Source organism: Eptatretus burgeri, chromosome 3 (genome assembly GCF_056783735.1).
Source record: "Eptatretus burgeri isolate ZD-2024b chromosome 3, Ebu_testis_v1, whole genome shotgun sequence".
NCBI lineage: Eukaryota > Metazoa > Chordata > Myxini > Myxiniformes > Myxinidae > Eptatretus > Eptatretus burgeri.
Window position 1 is genome coordinate 29,367,970 of NC_140963.1, and position 23,742 is coordinate 29,391,711.

The following is a 23,742-nucleotide window of genomic DNA, read 5'->3' on the forward strand; positions in this document are numbered from 1 at the left end:
CGTCGCAGCCCGAATGAATCACATTTATTCCCTCTAAACAACGGGTTTGGGGCTAACTACACATGTACTTACAGAGATATCTCACCTACGGGATCTGAATGGTGGTTTGCGAATTTCCACAACCGCAACAATATATATATATATATATATATATATATATATATATATATATATATATATATATATATATATATATATATATATATATATATATATATGTTTTTTAACCTTCAAAAATCTCTGAAATGGCTGAACCGGTCATCACTGTCAGCAGTTATAAAGTGGCAGTTCTAATCATGTCTAATTAATTACATAACACACCAGTACACAAAATACACCACACAAAACAAGTCCTGGCGAGGGTCTGCAATCTCTGATTGCTCTTTTTCTTGTTAACCTCCGCCATCGAAGATGGACGGAGGTTACTGTTTTCACCCCTGTCTGTTTGTTTGTTTGTTTGTTTGTGAACAGTATTACGGAAAAACTCCTCGACGGATTTCGACGAAACTTGGTGTGGGGATGAGGTATGGTCCAAGGATCATGCCATTCAATTTTGGACTTTGTCCAAAGTCCAATATGGCCGCTATGGCGGCCATTTTGAAAAAATATTTGAATTTTTGTTTTTGCATTTCTACATGTTTTAAGTGATTTCCAACCCCCCCTCCCCCCAAAAAAAATTGTTGGAGAAAAAAAACAAAATTTTGCAACTTTTTTTTTTCAACAAAATTTCGATTTTTTTTTTTTTTTTTTTTTTTTTTTTTTGCATTTCTTCATGTTATAAGTGATTTCCAACAAAAAACATGCCAAAATTATAATTTCGGCTGATTTTGGAAGTTCAGGTGGCTATACCCATGTGAAATCAATTTCTCTCTCAAGGAATCTAGTTATGACGAATGAATTGAGTATGTAAAAGTTAAAAGTAAAAGGGAAAGTTGCAAACTATAACTCTGTGAGCACTGTTGACGTCTAATTTAATGAATGGGATATCAGGTTCACTTGAGTGACCTAGCAGTATTGGCGGTGGAGGTTTTGCACTCTACCGAGTGCACCCCCTCTAGTTGTTTTAGTATTTGCATCTACAGCAGATGAAACATTAGATGGGAGAGACAGAACTTGTGAGATAATAGCTTAACATGGAATTTGAGAAAGTCTGTAAATGTAAATGCAGATGAAAATTGGCTGTGGAATGAAGCTGGAGCAGACCGCTGATGATTTGGTGATGGCTGTGCAACTGCTCAGCGACTGACTCTCTCAGCTCCTCTGCAGCTATTTTATAGAGTCTGGGCAAAGGAAGAGCCAAAATATGGATTAAAATGACCTATTGGCATGCAAATGCCTGCCCGAGAAGTAGCCCTGCCCCGCCAGACACCAAAGCCAAAAATGGCTTCATTTACTCCCAAACTCAGCCACACAACAGACCTCCAGGATTAATATGGGGCACTGGTTTCTGGGAGAGCTCTCCAGCTGTGAACGTGCGCTGGGCTCCAAATGAGGGTTGTTATTTAGCAGAGAACCAGGGCTACCCAGACGACATTGAACGGACCCCAGTGCATACTTACATTTCGAGATACATGCCAATATAGCGGAGTATATACGGAGGGTATCCATGCACCCCCCACCCCCCAGGACTCTCCCAAACCAACTTTTTTAACTTACTTTTATAGTCCTATTACACATTTGAGATGTTAACAAAAAAAAATTCCCGGCACTCTGGCGATATTCAAGATAGCGTTCAAAATGGGTAAAATCATAGAATACGGTGTATAACGTCTCAAAAATATGGCAAATTGGAAAAAAAATCATTGGGATTTGGTTCTTGATCATTAGTTACTAGTTTCTGATAATTGGGCTATGTTGCCATTTTTTCAAAATCCAAGGTGGCATCCAAAATGGCCTCAAAATATGCAAACTCATAGAAAATTATATATAACAGCCAAAAACTATGACAAAATTGTAAATTATTCATTGGAATAATGTTTCTCATCATTAGTAACTAATACCTTGTGATTGAATTTTGTTACAATGCTTACATTCCAGAATGGCATCCAAAATGGCCACCACAATAGGCAAAATCATTGAAAATTGTATATAACAGCCTGAAATGAAGAATAATATACAGTAAAATAATATTTGGATTCATTGTAATATATGTTCCTGATTATTAGAAACTAATAGGCCTATGTGGTGATTTATGTTTTGTTGCCATCCATAAAATCCAAGATGGAGTTCAAAATGGTTTTAAACATGGTAAAATCATAGTAATTATCAAATGTCAGCTTCAAATAATCATTAATGTAATAATAATAGAGGGGCAGAACCATGGAATATTTGTCTTGTAATTCTTATCAAGGATGTTTATTATTGTTATCCTACTTGGAATTGAAGATGGCAGACAATTTGAAAGCCAGAAAACACACACCTACACTCCCACCCCACACCCCCCCCCCACACCCTCCCCCGCCCCACACACACACACACACACACACACACACACACACACACACACACACACACACACACACACACACACACACACACACACACACACACACACACACACACACACAAACACACCCCTATACACACACACACACAAACACACCCCTATACACACACACACAAACACACCCCTATACACACACACACAAACACACCCCTATACACACCCTGATGCACATTGAATATTTACATACACTCAAGTATTATTACTTATCTTTTTATGTGTTTTTTTTTCTCTTTCCAGGTTAGATTAGTTAGCTTAGCAAGACCCTAGCTAGTCAAGATCAAGATCACAAGTCAAGATGTCAGACAAGCAAGAAATAGTTTAATGAAATTGTCAAAAGAAAGTTGTTGAAATGGAAAGAAAATGCAAACGGGAACATTGTGTCATTCATATGTCTAGAATAAAGCATGGATCGTTCACATAATTTTCATACTTGACGAATCCAAATGATAGATTGGCACTTCTCAAAAATATATGGGATCATCGCTTAGCTGAACCACCAGGTTCTTCATATCCAATGACAGATATCTGTCAGGGCATTCGTGATGAGATCCAGGAGAACAAGGGCTATCACCAAGGATGTTACCAAAGATTTACCCTGAACCTACATAAGTTAACAGCTAGTAAACCATCTAACGATCCTGAAGCTCCTGGACCTACCAGCCAAAGAAGTAATGATAAAGTGCAAGAAAGTATCAGAAAAGATCATTTTTTAACCTGATTGTATTTTCTGCAACACTGAAGGCCGAATCCATGTGAAAAAGGCAGGCATCGACACAAAGGAAGGCACCTCTTCATTTGAACGTGATGGATGGCAGAAAGTACTGCAAATAGCAGAAGAGAACAATCATGAGTGGCTCTTAAGGCGAATCCGAGGATTTGATTTGTTTGCAGCAGAAGCCCAATACCACCCAAAATGCAGAAAGCAGTATACAGCCAATCCTGCACATTGGATGATCGGCAAACCAGAGCCTGTTGCTCTACAAGCAGCATTGGAAGCTGCACATGAAGCATGCTTCAATCATGTGGAAGAGTACGTCGACGAGACAATTATCATTGGACGTAAAGTAGTACAGCTATCGTCGTTGCGTCTCCTCGACATTGCAAAGCTGGATGAGATGCAATTCCCCAATCTGAACTATTGTGCTGACAGACTTAAACGCAAACTAGAAACTCATCCTGTTCTGGGCCCTAAGTAGAACCAGATGACAACACCTGGCAATTTTACCTGGTCTACAGCACCGACATCACACTTGGTGAAGTAATCAGTGAAGCATATCATTGAACTTGGAGATGATGACACATCTGATGATGAACTTGGAGATGCTGATGAATACGACTACTCCAGCCAAGACTCCGATTCTGACATTCCTGCAGGAGTCAAACCGGATGTATAAACTGAAGTTGCAGGAGATAATTTGGAGATAGTCCTCTGTGGAATGCCATAACAAAATGGCATTGCATGAATCATCACAAGTGTTCCTTGTACAATGAAAGTTTGCTCACATAGTTTGATAAGCGGTGGCCAATTGCTATATAAAAAGTCCATTTTTGTCCCATTATTCTTTCATCAGCTATTCCAAGGTGGCATACTATGATTTGGTACTCAACTTAAAAAATAGCAACTGAATTACAATAACCAGATATTAGTTACTAATGATAAGAAACATTTTATTTGCATGATTAACTTACAATTTTATCACAGTTTTTGGCTGTTATATATATAATTTGCAATGATTTTGCATATTTTAGTGGCCATTTTGGACGCCATCTTGGATTTTAAAACATGACAACAAAATCCAATCATTGGAAATTAGTTACTAATGACCAGGAACCAAATCCCAATGATTATTTTTCCAATTTGTCACATTTTTGAGATGTTATATACCGTATTCTATGATTTTACCCATTTTGGCAGCCTTTTTGGATGACATCTTGAATATCGCCAGAGTGCCGGGAATTTTTTTTGTTGACATCTCAAATGTGTAATAGGACCATAAAAACTTGGTTTGGTAGAGTCCTGGGGGTAGGGGGTGGGTGCACGGATAGCCTCCGTAGATACTTGACTAATATGTTCCGACTCCTTGGCTCCGCATAGTCCCTTGTTCTCTGGCATCCCAAAGGACGCCAGTGAGTGCCGGGGGTGCCGACTGTGGTCGCGGTGCCTTGTCGCAGTTGTGGGGAGGTGGGTGAAGTGTTACAGTGTTCGTGGTAAGGACGTTGAAGTGTTGGTGGCAGTTGAAGTGGTTGTGGTGAAGAGGCTGAAGTGGTTGTAGCGGTTGTGGTGATGTCGAGCGTAGGTTATTGTGGATATTTTTAGGAGACGTTTTGGTGATTTGTATGAAGGTTGTAGCGTCATAGTGAGTACGGTGAGGGTTGAGGTGAAACCTCTGTTGGTGAATGGCACGCAGTTTGAACGGGGATAAGGCACGTATGCTGATGAGGCCCTCGAGTAATGGCACCATTCCGTCTGTGCTGTGCATGATTGCATGAAGCAGAGGTTGTGTGTAAAATTAAGTAAAATGAAATAGACAAAAGAATAGCAAATGGAATTAAAGATCTGACTAAAAGCCAGACACAACGCATCAAGACCCACATACCCATGAGACATAATGGAAGAGATAACTGAACGAATACAAATGATACAAGTCTGAAGACGACGATGGTTCACGAGCAGTATTTGATGATGTAGATTGTTTCAGAAGTCAAGGATGAGACAATGTGAAAATGTTTGACCAAGTTATAAAAATGATCAACATGATGTGGTACGGGTGACAGGTTATTCACTGCAAAATGTCGAAAACCCGGTTTCGTTCAACAACTTTCAAAATTTGACCTTTGCATAACCTTTAAAGGTCACAAAACAATGTTGTGGACATTAAAATAAGGAAACAGGAGACGTGTAATAGCTTATTGGAGTTAGTTCGTCGAAGAAGGTCAAAAACCCAGTTCGATTCCCACAACTTTGAAAATTTGACCTTTGTGAACCTTAAAGGTCAAAGGTCAAGGATTATGACCTTTGGTGCAAAACTTCGTCTGGAACATTCCAGGAACAATATAACGTCATATAGGCTATATGGCATTTCACACTCCTCGGATTATCCATACTTTGATGAAATCAGCATAAAAACAAACTTGAAGGGGGCGCCACGGGCAAGGTTGTTCAAGATAGAGCAAAATGGTTTAAAGACTTTAGGTGGGGAATGACCTCAAGATTATGCATAAAAAATATTGTCATCCTCGCTCTCAAAGTTTGGGCGGTCATATGATTTTTTATGTCAAAATTCGCAATTTTCTAAGTTCGTGACCTTGTGACCTTGACCTTGGGCCGAAAATGAAAAATCGAGCTCTGTGGGGCTGTGCAGGTGCCATTGGGCGAACCAAATACCCAAACCCCTGCCAGATTCGACAAACCCCCTTGGAGAAGATGTAACTTGAAATCGGCTACCCCCTAAAAACACATGTTTTTTGGGCGTGGCTCCGCCCATAATGGGCGCACCACGCCCATTCTCAGGAAAACACAACGAGATCATGATATAAACCTCCCACCAAAATTTTATCAGGATCGGATCAAAACCCACGGAGCTATGCTCGTGACACAGACAGACAGACAGACACACACCAGTAACGAATATAGTAGTCACTTACTGACTCGTGAACCAATTACTGTCTTGGGACTGCTATATATTCGGTGCCATTGCCTTTTGGGAGTGCTGGCTTTGCAGAACCGCAACAATATATATTTATTTGTTTACTTCTGCAACCGAAGGTGAAGGAGGTTATGTTTCACCCCTTTCTGTTTGTTGGTTCACGAGTCAGTAAGTGACCACTATATTCGTTATGGATGTGTGTGTCTGTCTGTCCCGAGCATAGCTCCGTGGGTTTTATTCCGATCCTGATAAAATTTGGGTGGGAGGTTTATATCATGATCTCGTTGTGTTTTCCTGAGAATGGGCATGCTGCGCCCATTATGGGCGGAGCCACGCCCAAAAAACGTGTTTTTAGGGGGTAGCTGATTTCAAGTTACATCTTCTCCGAGGGGGTTTGTCGAATCTGGCAGGGGTTTCGGTATTTGGTTAGCCCAATGGCACCTGCATAGCCCCACGGAGCTCGATTTTTCATTTTCGTCCCAAGGTCAAGGTCACAAGGTCACGATCTTAGAAAATGTCAAAAAAATCAATAAATTGGGCATCGAGTTCCTATGGTTTTCAACTGTTTCGAATGAAAGTTGGTATGCAAGTAGTGCTCTTCAACTACTACAACTTTCATCATTTACGTTTTTCCCGATTCCCGCCAGTTTGCCTGTGGCGTCCCCTCGAAGATCAAAAAAAAACCAGAGTTGGTGTCAAAGCCACCCAATGCTCGCCTGTTTATACATTTATCATTTTTAAAAGACGATTCTAATCATTTATATTTTTTTATAATTCTCTAACAATTTTTTTTTGGGGGGGGGGGGGTTGGAAATCACTTAAAACATGTAGAAATGCAAAAAAAACAATTTTTTTTGGGGGGGGTGGGGGGGTGGGGGGGTTGGAAATCACTTAAAGCATGTAGAAATGCAAAAAAAAAAATTTTTTCTCAAACAATTTTTTTTTCGGGGGGGGGGGGACCAAGTCCAAAATCTAATGGCATGATCCTTAGACCATACCTACCCCCCCCCACCAAGTTTCGTCAAAATCCTAATCACTTATAACATGTAGAAATGCAAAAAAAGAAATCAAAATTTTGTTGAAAAAAAAGTTGCAAACATTTTTTTTCTCCAACAATCTTTTTTTTTTGGGGGGGGGGGTTGGAAATCACTTAAAACATGTAGAAATGCAAAAAAAGAAATGGAAATTGCTGAAAAAAAGTTGCAAAAAATTTTTTTCTCTAACAATTTTTTTTGGGGGGGGGTGGGGGTTGGAAATCACTTAAAACATGTAGAAATGCAAAAAAAAATTCTCCAACAATTTTATTTTGGGGGGGGGACCAAGTCCAAAATCTAATGGCATGACCCTTGGACCATACCTAACCCCCCCCCCCACCAAGTTTCGTCGAAATCCTAATCACTTAAAACATGTAGAAATGCAAAAAGAAAAATCGAAATTTTGTTGAAAAAAATGTTGCAAAAACATTTTTTTTCTCTTGCAATTTCTTTTTTTTGGGGGGGGGGGTTGGAAATCACTTAAAACATGTAGAAATGCAAAAACAAAAATTCAAATTTTTTTCAAAATGGCCGCCATAGCGGCCATATTGGACTTTGGACCAAGTCCAAAATCGAATGGCATTATCCTTGGACCATACCTAATCCCCCCACCAAGTTTCGTCGAAATCCGTCGAGGAGTTTTTCCGTAATACAAAAAATTTAACATTTTCACGCTCACGCTCACGCCGGGGGTATCGCTATAGCTCTCCGTTCTTCGAACAGGCGAGCTATAAAGGCGAACCGTGTACATTGCTCGTGAACCATCACCGTCTCCAGACTTGTTTCTTTGTTTGTTTGTGTGCAGGATATCTCAAAAAGTTGTGGACAGATCCGTATTACATTTAGTGGACAGATTGGGTGTCTGACAAGGATGAATTGATTCGATTTTGGTGAAGATCTGGGTCCGTATCTGATAATTACCTCTGCCACCGAAGGTGAAGGAGGTTATGTTTTCACCCCTTTCTGTCTGTCTGTTTGTCTGTTTGTGTACAGGAAATCTCAAAAAGTTGTGGACGGATTCGGACGAATCCGAAACTTGGTGAATGGTAAGGACGAATTGCTTTGATTTTGGCGAAGATCCAAATCTGGATCTGGATTCGAGAATTATTTAATTTTTAAAGTGATTCTTCACCATTGAGAGATAAGGATATATTGTATTATATCTCAAAAATGTATTGGGCCCGATATGTTCTCGTGGATCAGGCATTATGTGGCAGAGGTATGCGCTCTACGGAGTGCCCTTTTAGTTTCTTATGTATTTACTTGATTTTTATGTTTTTGTGGTTCTACATTTCAAACTATTAAAATGATCCCATTAAACAAAATTAAAGGGGAAGAAGGGCAGCCCAAAGCTCAACTAGCCTCCCTGGGGATGAACAATCCTCAAGGGATTTGTGTTCCTCAACAAGGTAATGCTGTAGTTCACTCAGATATCCTGGTTGTTTGCTTTGTTTGTTTTGAGTGCATACGATAAATGTTCCGGTAAGGGTAAACGGGTTTTATAATTGATTCCTTTGTATTTGATGTTGAGATTATTTGCTTCATGTAATCCTTCCCCCGAACATTTGTTTGTTGATAATATACCTGGTCAAGGGTTTGCATTATGCTTGTTCTGGTTTCCTCATTTGATAGTTTAGGCTGGTTATAGTCGAAAGCCGGTTTAAACCGGTCTCGGATCACGCTCACAAACAACGATTGCTCGGCTGGATTAGATAGGTTGCGAGCACCTACCGGTGCTTCATCCGGTTAATTCGATGGTCCCAACAAGTATTGCAACATGGCAAACAGGCCCGGGTACTTACTCGGGGGTGTGAACTTCGATGGCGGTAGCGGTCGTTTTGACACAAACCGTGCAACCTGAACCAGGCAGGTAACAGGAACGAAACGCAGCTGTATTAATGTCAAAACAAGACCCTTCTGGCATATTGTACGTGATAGGATAAAATTGCGTTTTTAAATGTATGAGTGATATTTCTTTCAAATGAACAAAACCAAGAGAGGATTTTATAAATTGTCAAGTTGAAAGGTTGTTTTTTTTCAACTTGACAAAATGGGCATTCAAGGAATGCCCATTTTATACTGTTCCACTACATCGAAATATATGGGAAATATTAAAGGAATTATAGTCCAGGAACCCGGAAGGTTTATTTAAGTGAAAAGCGCCGGAATGTTTGACCTCATGGGCTGATGGGGTCATCCACCGACATCACAAAAATGCATTGCTGCCGGGTCTGACCCATGGCTTTCCCACCGAAATCACTCAATTAGTGACGACATTACCGATAAACCTATTTTGCTCAATATTTGGAAAAATATGCATGATCATTTAACGAATAAGGTGTCTACACCTATGTTTTCATGGTCAATCATTATACTGACACCCACATTATTGCTAGAATGTATAGTTTACCATGTAAATGTTTAGTTCACCCACTCTGTTAGTAACGCCATTGCAGAAAAACCCATTTTCATTAATATCTGTAAAACACTGCATGATAATATCACAAATAAGGTGTCTATACCCATGTTTTTATGGTGAAATATTACAATGCCAACTCTAGTGCTTTAAAATGTTGAGTTCACCCTGAAAGTTGCCTACTGGAGTCATACCATCTCTGTCTTTTGTTACAATGTCGCAAATAATGCATTGGTTTCTGTCCTTTTTTGTTATTTACAGATCATGGCAAATGACACCCCCGTTTGTATAATTTCCAAAGACAGAGGAGAAAAGAAACGTGCCCTGAAGACGGACGAGGCATCTCTCACAAAGAAACTTGAAAGCAGACAGGAAGTGCTTCTCGATGACAACAGTGTTCCCCCAATAACAGCCACAGTGATTGATGGCTGTATTATCCTCCATGAAACCATGCTGCAGCATAGCAAGTCCACATATGCAACCATGGCAAAGGATCTTTTGGCAAAAGTATGTTTGTATCATGGGGAGCAAATCCATTTAGTGCTCGACAAGTACCAGTCACCATCAATCAAAGATACCGAGCAAAACCTGCGTTGTTCAACTACTCCTCAATCATTCATCATTACTGGACCTGACCAGGCTCAGTGACAGAGTGGCACAGAGTTACTCAAAAGTGGATCATTCAAGGAAGAGTTTGCCCGATTTGTAATGGAGGAATGGAAGAAGCTCCAATATGGTTCAATTCTTGGAACAAAAACACTGTTTCACATGGTGGTGTGTGTATGGAGATGAAGAACAACGAGAATGATGTGCTGTAAATAGAGGAATCGACTCACCTCCAATGTCGACATGAAGAAGCTGACACACTCATTGCCTTTCACGCAAACAACATTTACACTGGTAACATTTTAGTAAGGTCGAATGATACGGACGTCTTTATCATTCTGCTTGGGCTTTCTGGAAGGTCGGAAGGGATCAACATCATCATGGACTATGGATCTGGCAACCACTGAAGGTATATTGATGTCACTAAACTAGCTGACATTCTTGAGAAGAAACAGACTGGTATCACTGAAGCACGAATCGGCCTTCATGCCTTGACTGGTTGTGATTTCACATCGTGTTTCTACAGAAAGGGCAAAGTGAAGCCCTTCCAGCGGATGGAGTCAGATGCAGCCCATGTGATGGCATTGCGATCTCTAACAGCTGAGGAGGTAGACGTCCAAGCTGTTACATCCTTTGTCTGCTTGCTGTATGGCTTCAAACACTCTGACATTAATGAAGCCAGATACAAGGCGTTCATGCGAATGGGTGGTGGTGACGAAAAGGAGCCCCTTGCCAGAATAAAGAAGATAAACTGTGCCTCTCTTCCCCCATGTGCCAAGACACTTGATAATCATATGAAAAGGGCACACTATGTGGCAAGAATCTGGAAGAGAGGTGATCAGACAGATCCAACTGGTGGGGCAAGTCTGACAGACGATGGATGGAAGTTGTCTCAAAACTGCTTTGAACCAGACTGGTATCCAGGAAGTTCAGTTCCAGAGTCCCTCACAGGCCCACATGAGGATGATGGGGATGGCGTGGAAGATAATTCAGTAGATGAGGAAGAGTCAGATAATGCTTGGAGTGAGGAAAGTGACGAGAGTGATGAAAGTGATAGAGAAGACTTGTAATGCCATGAGGACAACAACTTAATTATGTGAACTGCACATTTGCAAGTTTTCCGTATATCGTTGTTTGGTAATGGCGTTGCTTAATGAGCGGGTGGGCTACACATTTACATGGTAAACCACATATTTCCCAGTAATAACACAGGTGTCAGGGTAATGATTAACCATAAAAATATCGGTATAGACACCTTATTTGTGATGTTATCATGCACAGTTTTTCAGATAGTGAGGTTTCGGTAATCGCGTCGCTAATTTAGTGGATGAACCATGTATTTACATGGTAAACTATACATTTTCTAGCAGTATGCATAGCATCAGGGTAACGATTGACCATGAAAATATAGGTATAGACACCTTCTTCGTGATATTATCATGCATAGTTTGCTAGATATTGAGGAAATTAGGTTTTTCGGTAATGGCGTCACTAATTGAGTGATTTCGGGGGGAAAGCCACGGGTCAGACCCGGCAGCAATGCATTTTTGTGATGTCGGACTGTCGGTGGATGACCCCATCAGCCCATGAGGTCAAACGTTCTGGCGCTTTTCACTTGAATAAACCTTCTGGGCATCTGGACAATTATTTTACGCACATAATAAAGATCTGCCCATTTTTCATTTAACTGATATATTTATATTCCGAAATAACTACATCACACTTTGTTCAGTCTGATTTTAGAATATAAGCTATTCGTTGATATTTATTAGCTATTTTATAATATTAGCTATTTCGGTGAGCTATTAGTTGTGGACTTGTGTTGGTGCAGTCACTCCAACTTGTTTCCAGAATGTGTTTTTTTTTTTTACAGCCACTCTGTCTGCTCACGATATGCTGTGAATGCTGTTGAACACTAAACCCTTGTCAGACTCCAATCATTGCAATGGATCACCCACTATTCTCTCTTGCAAAACAGATTCAATGGGAAATGCCAGGCATATATGGAGAAAACAAGTGTGTTGGGATGATGGGAGGATTACATATTGAAATGTCTGCTTCGAAAGTGGCTGGACATCTGCCTGCCTTAGTTCGAGCAAACATTACTACCCGACAGAATTTACATATACGAGAATGACGCTGACAGTATCACATGTGAGCAGAACATGTTATGTTCATTATGTGATAGTGGGGGCTTTGTATATTCTACAGATTAATGCATATACAACATACACCAGCATTGATCATGGTGAGAATGAACTACAGGATTTTTAAACATGGAGCAATGAACAGTCATCGTGGGATCCACAGTTCAATTTATGCGGTACAGTTTTACATTTGTAGCTTATGATTATGCATTATACACAGTCCCTATACGAGGGGAATTTTCCCTGTATGTACAAACACTTGGCCAACTTGCTTCATGGTGTTTTGCTCTGGGTTCCAGTGTACATCTGAGATATGTTGGCCTTCCCATTGATATATCCAAATGTTTATGAACAGTTCCAACAGGGCAAGTTTGTCATCCAAAAATAAAACCTTTGTTTCATTGATAGCTGAAGATCACAATCACGGATAGCAGAATGGAATGATGAAGGGTGATGGCGGCATAGTTGTCTTGACTGATGATCCTGCAGCTCTACGATGCTAGATTATATCAGGGCCAGAGATAGCAAGGGTGGTGACAGAGTTTAGGGAAACCTTCATGACGACCATGATTCCATCAAGCTGGAATGAAAGCTTTGTTGGTGGATGAGAGTTCTGGTGTGCAAAGGAAGGACTTTAAGTATAGGAGATTAAAGGATTCCATTGAGTCATACGTTGGCTACAAGAGTTGAGGAAGTCAAAAACCTATGAGTGGAGTTTGCCTTGGATGCCAAAGGCAGAGAGTTTGGAGAACAAGTTAGGATGAGGATGCCACACTCTATTGAAAGCTCGAGATGTGTCTGGAGACGGCCCTGATATTATGGATGACATTGAGGACCTCCATCCATTGTTGGGAGAGTCAAAGCAGCATGTCCATGGGAGTGAGACCTGGTCCGAATCCAAATTGATGATCTGAGATGATATTGTTGGAGAAATGGAAAGATTTTATGTCAAGCTGTGATGATGGATTCCATGACCTTGCTGATGATTGCAAGTAATCTGATAGGCTGGGTGGGGTCAGACTACAAAAGCCTTTACATAATATATATGTTTATCCTTGAATGTTTCAAGTACACTAGCATCATATAGTCCTTAAAATGTGGTATGACTATTAGTCCCCTTTAATATTGTGTGGAAAACATTGCAATGATGGCATTACGTCATATGATGTCAAACTTTTGTTCAGAAACTGTACGTGTCAGACTACCTTCACAACTATATTTAGTATATTTCACTCTTAAGCAATGCACTTATTTATTTTCTGAAACATTCATTGAAGTTTTAATATAATATTTGAACAACAATGTTATACCCAATAGGCTGTTCACCAGGATTTCATGTCTCAACATTATGCCAAAACAATGCTATATTTCAAATCGTACTTTTAAAATTTATTTCTAGTGTTAAGATCCAAAGTGGTCTTGCTTTTATTTGATTCTACAAGTAATAAAAAAAAACTCATGTGGCAAATTTCATGCTTCTATCATTATTTGTACAATTCTGTGTTTATCCGTTAGACGAAAAGAAAAAGTGTTGGAGGAACAGAGGGTTCTGTACAATATGTTATACACAAGAGGAAGATGAAGAGGAAAACCCTGTTCTGTGATTGCGAACAACATAAAAAAGAGCAAAGAGTACAAAAGATAAATTAGGTAAGAGTCAGGCCCCCATAAAACAGCTGAATCGCTCAAAGATACATTTTGTAATTGTTGTTTCAGCTGTTGATAAAGACAAGTTGACTCTGAATGTCATTAAACTGGCTCGTGTGATCAAGAAAGAATTTTGAAATGTAGAAAGTGCTCAACAATTAAGAGCTGGTGATCTGTTCATCCAATGCAACTTGGCTGATCAGCAGGAAAAAATTTTTTGGTCATCTCGCATTCTGGAGGAGTTTAAGTCTGATGTAAGATTTCCAGATCTCTGAGGGGAAGTTGTGGAGTTATTTATGGAATATTGACTGTTATTGAAATGAAGGATATGAAAAGTAACTTGGTCGATATGTGTGTTTCATTGCCTCACTACCTATTGGAATAGGTCTGAAGTAGATATGCCACCTGGTGCTGACATTTGACAAATGTCGGTTGTTGGCGACAAAACTGGCACCCTCACTGGCTTGGCTTGTGGGGAGAGTGACTGTGATACCCTGCCAGGACTAAAAGCAACACCTGATAAAGGGCGGATGAGCTCCCTTTGGGAGCCACTGACCATCCAGTAAGGAGATGACGTCCAATAAAAGACCCATCTGGATTTGACTGGTTTGTGGCAACTCAGGAAGCTGAGAGGGGTAGTGGAACCCTTGATGTGAGGTAGACAAGCTAGTATTATCCAATTGCAACCATCAAAACTACACCTGTGGGGGAGACGATGGGTACAGAGTGTCGCTGAAGCCGTGGAAGGTATGTTCCTCGTTTAGTGGATGATGCTGAAGTCCAATTCTTCCCCAACCACTTTTGTACCATTTTTCATGGTATAAGTAGGCATTGATATTTATTTAAAAAATAATAATAATAAATAAAACCTCTTTGCCAGTGAGACCTTTTTTTTGTGCATTTGTGCATCCCCCCTCCATTGAGATTCTACAAGTTCCAAAGATTTGGGCATACCTCTCCAAGCTGCTGTAAAGGGAACCGACGATGTGCCAGATGTAATGGAGATCATCTATATTTTAAAGTCGTCGGATTTCTCCTTCTGTTTCTCTCTTTTCACCCGGAGGTTTGACAGCTGACAATCTCCATTTGGGTTGCTACTTGTCAGCCTCAGATATCATGCTTTCGGCTTTGGGCCTCTGGTATACATTTTGAGACCGAACAATATGTCTTCTATCATGAAATAAAGACGCATTTTGAGGAAAGAATGGCATATTTTGATTAAAACTCACTCAGAGGAAATGAGGTAATGCATGTTTTTTTTTTCAGGAGGGATTGAGGCAGCGGTATACTATACACCACTCAAAGAAAACTTTCATACAATCAAGAGGACTGCTGAGTTTATGTACATTTAAAAAGGAAATAACATGTCGTCGATCATGAAACAAAGGTACATTTGATTAAAACCTTTGCAAAGGAAAGAAAATTGTCATGATTATTATTTGAAGTCTTTAATAAATCAAAACTTTTGGTCTTCTGAATTTTCAAGGCTGAATAGTCTGCAAATACAGGGGAGGGGCAGGGTTGGGGACTTTCAGTGGGGTGGGTTGAGGAGTTGAGGAATTGTGGTGGGGGGGAGGGTTGAGGAGTGAAGCCTTGGAGTGGTGAGGGGATTAAAGCCTTTGGATTGGGAGGAGGAGGTTGAGGACTTGGGGTTTTGGAGGAGTTGGGGGAGGTGGCATGTTGATGTCTTAGAATTTGTGAAGGGGCATGGGGGGAATTGAGGACTTGAAGTCACATTTTACATTGCATGAATGTTCCATAGGTCCCTGCTCGTGAATCCCCATTTCCTTTGGGAACCCAGCACGTTTGCAAAATTTGGTGTAGAGTGGCCCAAGCATGTTTCATGGTTCTTTTTTATTTGACTTTCACACACACACACACACACACACACACACACACACACACACACACACACACACACACACACACACACACACACACACACACACACACACACACACACACACACACACACACACACACACACACACACACACACACACACAGTTGCCTTATTTTATGTAGAAAGATGGCAATTGTGGAGGTGGCCGATTTCGCCTGTTCTGAATTCCAAAGAGCCACACAAATCCAGAAATTTTAAGTAGAAGAGAAAATTTTCTATGTTGAGGTTATTTGCAAGGTTCCCAAGGTCAAGATCATAAAAAACATAGAAACATGGATCGGACCATCAGAGTTGTAAAGCACAGGTTCCAAGCTCAAGTAGTGATGACATCGCAAGAAACCCAGACAGATACCATGGATCAGGAATACCAAACTGGGAGTACAAGCAGAAATGCAGATATAATTAATTAAAAATAGGATTTATTGGTCTCATTGCTGTGACACGAACTATGACCCCAAAGTAAATGGACATCTGAAAATATCAACATAATTTATTCAGTGGTCATCAAACCATGTGGGTGGGGAAGACTTTTTTTGTATACCATGTCGAGGCTCATGCAAGAGCTAATGCACAAAACATAACAAGGCAGGATACAAGAGGGGTGGGAGAGGGAAGCACAAAATAGTGGGGAACAGAGACAACAGGAGATTTGTGGAAAGGAGGAAGGGGTGGGGTACACGGGGTGAACAAGATGGTACTACAGGGAATTTCAGAAAGGAAAATGGGGAATTTGAAGGAGGTGGGTGTGGAGTGGATTAACGGGGGTCGAAAAGATCATGGTTTTGGATGGCGGAAGATACGCAATGGTGGTGAACAGTTGTTTTGAAGACCTGGAGGGAGGAGTGGGATTGAAGAGTGTGGGAGTTTGCTCCAGAGGTGGGAGAAAAAAGAGGAATGAAAGAGTGAAGGTGAGCAGTGATTCTTGATTATGACAGTTTCACCAGAAGGGGGCTTTTTGGTGGACCTTGAGCATCCTGCAGAAATGAAATGTAGGGGGAACAGATCACAGACAGAGCAGGGGGAGGGAGGGGGCCAAGGCCGGAGAGAAGGTAGAAGACAGAAAGACCACTGTCCTGCCTCCAGTGAGAGTGAGAGACCCAAAGACTCAGATTCATTGTGGGAGATACCAATGATCCGAAAAGCCTTGGTTTCCATAGCGTGAAGTCAAGCTAGGAGTGGGGCAGGAGCACCACCCCAGAGAGGAGAGCAGTACTCTGACTGCAGATGACTTTGCATGACTTAGGATGTCATTTCTTTTGGAGAGGTGAATAACATTCTCAATAAAACTCAAGGAGAAGCAATGCATAAGATTCTAGGCAGTCTTGGGACTCATCTATCAAATTAGGCCGGTGATGAGGTGGAATGCAAAAAGATTAGTTTACCATGGATCGTAATTTTTTTTTTTAACGTGAATACAAAACCTAGTATATTTTGAAGTTAAGAAACCGAGCTGAAAAGCCAGAAACATTTTCATAACACAGGTTATAGTTTCATTATGAGAGATATATTAAGTGGTAAAAGAGCTGGATGTGGAATGTTGATTAAATATGCTACCCCTTTCAAGGGAAGACAAACTCTCATACAGAATTTAATGTTATTAATGTTTTCGGTAAAAAGGTAAATAGGTTCGTCCTCGATTTTTAAAAGCATTGCAACCATTAAATTATGATATACCTTTGGGAAGTGACCATTTCCTCGTGAAAAGTAATTTTAAAATCGAGAGGGATAATGATCAATTGGATAAGCTACCCACTTGGAATTGCAGAAAGGCAAACAGTTGTGATTTTTAAACCCTTGTTTCAGAAGTTATAAATTGGGATCTGTTTGATTTGTAAAGATGTTCACATATTCAATAGTTATATAGTTAATAATATTAATGTCATCACTAGCGAAACAATTCGTATCTCTGTAAGCACAATAGTTGGGAAGATAAAAGTACCACATCGAGAAAGGAGTGCAAACAGGCAATTAGTGAAAGGAAGGGTGCACTCTGAAGACCAAGCAAAACCTTAGGAATGGAAAATGTTATCGAATTCAAGAGTAACAAGGAGCTTGTACTCTGGGTTCCCTGCCTTTTGTGTAGTATGAAAAATATATCTGTGTAATATGAAAGCTCAATCTTGAACGGTTTATGAAATATCGTGTACCAAAAAGTACATGCACAGATGATCGGTCAGTCGGTCGGATGGAGTTCATTTTAATGTTCGCTGTCTCTGACCTTTATGAAGGGGTGGGGAACAAAAAAAAAACAAGACTTCTGTATAGCTGGTAATAAAACGAACAAAAATTGGATTCCTGGAATTTTAATGTTTTTCAATGAATCCTGATATCTCCTGAGAAACAGGATAGAGAAGAATTAAGTGAATGAAGAGAATTAAAGGATATAAACATATGGGTGCTGCAAAGCCAAAACAAAATTATTTATTTGAATAAGAATTAGATGGAGGTGTTGGGCAAATACGTCACAAATTTTACTGATGACTGCAATAATTCAGAAAAAGCTTTTACTATATATATATATATATATATATATATATATATATATATATATATATATATATATATATATATATATATATATATATATATATATATATATATATATATATATATATATATATATATATATATATATATATATATATATATACAATTCCGGGAGCCCAAGTTACTATTTATATTCTCAACCAGATAACTGTGGGTACAGTTGAGATTTTTCCATGAAAGAGCTTAAAAATGAAATTCGGAAAAGCAAGTGACAGTTCTGCATGGCCAGATAAGTTCAAGCATGTGAATAAGAAGGTTTCGCCAAAATTTTCTGGATGTATAATATATTTTTTGATTTGATCATCAGGTGAACTCTTCATTGGAAACCTTATTTTGCTAAACCAATCCACAAGGTCAGAAGAAGTTAAACAACTGTCTTTTTATTTCCCTATTAAATTCACCTCTGTCTTCTGCAAATTTATGGAAAAGATGGTTAAATGGGCATTTGGTGTATTTTTAGAGAAAGAAAAAAAGTTGCTGTAAATTTTAAAAATTGATTTTGAAAAGGATGTGGCACCACTGATCATGCTGTTGTTACCTTGGCCAATGATATCAAGAAAATTTTAAACAATTGTGAGCTATTGGTTCGAATCTTCATAGATATTCAAAAGGCTTCTGCTGTAGTTGAGGAAGATGGTTTTGTGTTAAAGGTACACTATTAGGGATTAAAGTCAATATGTTGTGGATCTGGGATATATTTTTGTGAACAAAACATTTGAGGTGATGACCAAACTTTGTTTTCCATTTGTCCATAAGGCAGCAGCATCAGCCTCACTCTTTTCAGCATAATGCCGGCACAAACTAATGCTGGCAGATGGGAAGTAGGTCCATTAATTACGCACTAATGCAATGTGAGTACGTCTATTAATTACATCTGTACTATAAAAGGAGCCGTGTGTGCGTCCGAATTCCACCCATTTGTTGGACAGTTTGCCTGATTCCACCCACAATTTCTGTACACTACGACGACCACCATGTTCGTGCTTACTGTTGTGCAAAGTCAGATATCTTTGGAGCTGTCATAGTCACAAATTGCCATGCTGTCCCTGTATGTTTTCCCATCTGCCGGTTTTAGTTGGTGGACGTTAAAGATCCCACGATGTCCTTCGTGAAGAGTAAGCAAACTATCACCAGCACCTTGAACAAATTACAAATTCCTACCCTAACCTTAGTTGTACATCAGGCTTGGCTATCTGGTTTGTGAAGGACTTGGGCCAAGCTTCCCCTGGCCAACCCCATATCTTCCTTCATATGCAGCACAAGGCTGTGGTGTTGCATCATTCGCTGATGGTGTAGCTGTGCCACTGATGCAATGCCCTCTGCTGGATGGCCAACCCCACAAGAACATGGGAATAATTGTGCCCATTGAAGAAGAAGAATAAGATTTCCTTGGGACCCTATATTAAAGAATATGTCCCAAAATGCACAAATGTATCAAATTAGAAGCACAATTGGTCTTACCGTTCCTGACCAGAATAAAATGAGCACCTGATTGAAAACAAATTTTATTGTAACAATCTGTCATAGGAATACAATTAATGTATTACATATCTGATAGCATGTCCTTTGTCATCATACATTCCTTAAACCCGTGAAAGCATCGGATCGATGATATTCTGCATGACAGCCTGATCCAGACTTTGCGGAATATGGAGTAGATTTTGTGTATTACTTTGCAGAGATTGGCTTTTCTACAGCTCCCAATCCATATATTCTGAGATGCATTTGATAGCATTCATATCAGAATTCCATGATGCCCAGGGAAGAAGTTGCAGCCAATCACATCTCTTCCAGGCAGAGATGGTTCTAGACGTGTGGAATGTCGCACAATCTGCCATACTGCATGTATGCCTTTGCTGATATACAAGAAACTCTCTTCCCACTATATCAGCAAGGCATTTTGCCTGTATACAGCACATTTACTGCTGGAAGTTTATTTTTTATTTTTTTTACTGGATCTCATTTCATGGAAGAATGAGGTGACAGGCTAAAAACGTAACATACTGAAAGTGGGCCACAGTTGGATACGAGAATTGAGGGAATGAACAAACAAATTAAATAAGAGAGGACGGGAGGAAACACAGTAAACATGTGAGAGGGTTGGGTTAAGTGAGGTTAATGGGGTATAAAATATAATGGGTAGGGATGGAGGGGTGCAAGAAATGGTGGTTCACCACTTCATTGAAGCCCTGGAGTGAAAAGTGCGATTGAAGGCAGTTTCACAAATGGGAAACCACTTTAGTCATCTCGGCTTTATGCCTCGTGTCCAAGCAGCTAGTTTGTGCCTCACATTTTGAGTATGTGACTATTTGTTTCCTCGATGCAGGCTTGGTGGAACTGCACTGTTGGAACTTCTGGAATAGGTGTTTTAATCTTACTATGAGGAAAAGGCCAGTTAGAAGGGACTTTCTATATGCCTTAGAATTGGGAAGCATCACATTTCAGAACTCTAATACTATGCAAATGTGAAATGACAAATTGGGAGGAGAGCCCCTGGTGGGGGATTTCTAGAGGATTCTGGAAACTCTTGGCCCGATATAAGAGAGGAGGAAAATCTGCTGGTCTGGCTGGTCAGACAAGCAGGGCAACCTGTGGATAACGTAATGGTGGCATGTGATTATGGTGGTGTTTCCTGAGTTTCTGCCATTTGTTCTGCTCTCATCACGCTGCCTTGGGGTGTGCGGTACAGGCTGGTGAAGCTGCCTGGTATTGAGGGTGTGGTGCAGGTGGCACAAAACAGATGAACCTCCAAGAGCTCTACAGCCTGCCCTGCAATTCCTTCACTCATTACCATGGGCAAGGAACCTGTGATATGCGGGGTCAAGAAAGTTGATTTCATCCGCCATTCTGAGGCAGGTTTGTTCATGTTTCTCATTGTTTTGAAGAGAACCATGCTGTAAGAACTTGTCTTTAAAAGAAAACACCTGTCTAAAAAGGAAGACTGTGTGTGTGTGTGTGTGTGTGTGTGTGTGTGTGTGTGTGTGTGTGTGTGTGTGTGTGTGTGTGTGTGTGTGTGTGTGTGTGTGTGTGTGTGTGTGTGTGTGTGTGAAAAGGAAGACCGCATATGAAGATAACAACCAATTCTCGTTGGTTATTATCACCATACGCTGGTTTCAGAAGGTGGAATGGAGTCCTTCCAAGTCTCGAGGTATCCTCCTTCGTTTCAGTAAGGGTCATGATTCACAGAGCAGGCTGTGAAGTTTTCTTGTTCGTGTATGTGTGTGTGTGTGTGTGTGTGTGTGCATATATTCCACATTTATGATGTTACATTGTAATTTCATAATGTTAAAAAAAATTTGTTATTCGATAATTTTACCTCCGTCACAGAAGGTGGACGGAGGATGTTTTCACCCACTTGTCTGTCTGCGTGTTTGTGAGCAGGATAAAAGTTATGGACATATTTGGACAAGTCTTGGTGGACATGTTGAGTGTGTGACAAGGATGAATTGATTAGATTTTGGTGATGATCCGAATCCGGATTTAAAAAAAAAAGTGATTCTTCACCATTGAGTGACATGCCAAAAACAACATATAGCACGATATCTCTAAAAAAAATATTGATGGATTATGACATGAGTTGGGTAGTTGGTTAATGAGGTTTTAAAATCCCAACAAAATAATGCTTTCACGATCTTTGGCATCATGTTTTTATGATGTTTTAACATTATTGTATTACCTGGGGTGTGGACTACATCCTTGAGTTGACAAATTCAAAACTTGATTGAAGCTTCGACCAATGTCAAATAATAATGCTTGAAGTGATTTGCTCAATAATTAATTGTTTACTAAATCTGACATTTAAAGGTTTGCTTACTGTAAACATGGGGACATTCTGTGCATGACTGTTTACTGTCGAGTGGTCAAATTTTATGGGAATAAATGGGAAAGTTATTTTTTTCATGCAATTGACATGTCCCCGTTTTTCTTTAACTCGTGCATATCCGTATAAAAGGGCCAATTGAGCAAGGTGGTAAATCTGCCTGGCTGGTTTGGGACAAGCTGGTCGGCGGGACTGTCCGGGTGAAGTGGGACGCCCCGGAGCTTGTGACAATACAGAGACCGGCTTCGGAGCATTTCCGTGCCATATCAAGTGGTGTTGACATGTCTTAAAAAGCACAATGTGTTTTGCCAGATCATGCTATGATAGTACACACACTTCAAAAGAAAATAGTCTGATTTGAAGAGTAATATACAGTGCACTTCAGAAAGTATTCACACCCCTTGACTTTTGTCACATTTTGTTGCGTTACAGCCTAAATGTAACATGGATTAAATGTAAAAAAAAAAAATTGTCACCAATCTAAACAAAATACCCCACAATGACAAAGTGAAAACATGTTTTTAGAAATTTTTACAAATTTATTGTAAATGAAAGAGAAATATCTAATTTACACAAATATTCAGCCCCCTGAGTGTACAAGAAGCGCCGCTCCAGTGATTACAGCTTCGAGTCTTCTTGGGGATGTCTGTATCAGCTTTGCACATCTGGATTTGGGGATTTTCGCCCATTCTTCCTTGCAGATTTGCTCAACTTCTGTTATGTTGGATGGCGAGTATCGGTGAGCAGCAATCTTCAAGTCTTTCCACAGATTCTCAATGGGATTCAATCCTGGGCTTTAGCGTGGCCACTCAAGGACTTTAACGTTCTTGTTTTAAAGCCATTTCAGTGTTGCTTTTGCTGTATGCTTGGGGTTATTGTCCTGTTAGATTGTAAATCTTCACCGTACTATCAGGTCTTTTGCACTCCGAAACAGGTTCTCCTCAAGGATTTGCATGTATTTGGCTCCTTAAAAGTCTCCCAGTCCCTGCCAATTAAAATCATCCCAATAGCTTGATGCTGCCATCACCATGCTTTACGGTAGGGATGGCGTTAGATAGGTGATGAGCTGTGCTCGGTTTCTGCCAGATGTAGCACTTTGCATTCAGGCCAAAGAGTTCAATTTTTGCATCAGACCACGGAATCTTTTGCCTCGACTCTGAGAGTATATCACGTGCCTTTTTGCAAACTCCAGACGTGCTGTCATGTGCCTTTCCCAGGACTGGCTTCCGTCTGGGCACTCTTCCATAAAGCCGAGATTTGTGAAGTGCTGCAGAGATTGTTGTCCTTCTGGCAGGTTCTCCCATTTCAGTCAAGGAACTCTAGTTCTGTCAGAGTGGTCATTGGGTTCTTGGTCACCTCCCTGACCAAGGACCTTCTTGCCGAGTTGCTTAGTTTGTTGGACAACCAGCTCTAGGAAGAGTCTGGGTCGTTCCATATTATTTACATTTTCTAATGATGGAGCTCACTGT

At 40.2% G+C, this 23,742-nt stretch overlaps 1 protein-coding gene across 3 annotated transcripts in view; it reads left to right on the plus strand.

Annotated features, from left to right (window-relative positions):
* The window catches only part of LOC147029613 (uncharacterized), a 48,930-nt gene extending 26,257 nt beyond the window's left edge, over positions 1 to 22,673 (plus strand). Inside the window, exons 2-5 of one of the 3 annotated variants that reach the window (XM_085872794.1) lie at positions 8,181 to 8,233; positions 13,872 to 14,006; positions 15,270 to 15,390; positions 21,143 to 22,673. The gene's annotated coding sequence lies outside the window, so the exon portion shown is untranslated. Of the gene's footprint in view, positions 1 to 8,180; positions 8,234 to 12,082; positions 13,825 to 13,871; positions 14,007 to 15,269; positions 15,391 to 21,142 lie in introns of those variants that run through there. The other 2 variants (XM_085872795.1, XM_085872796.1) reach the window with 2 other exon arrangements.
* The last annotated feature ends 1,069 nt before the right edge of the window (positions 22,674 to 23,742 follow it).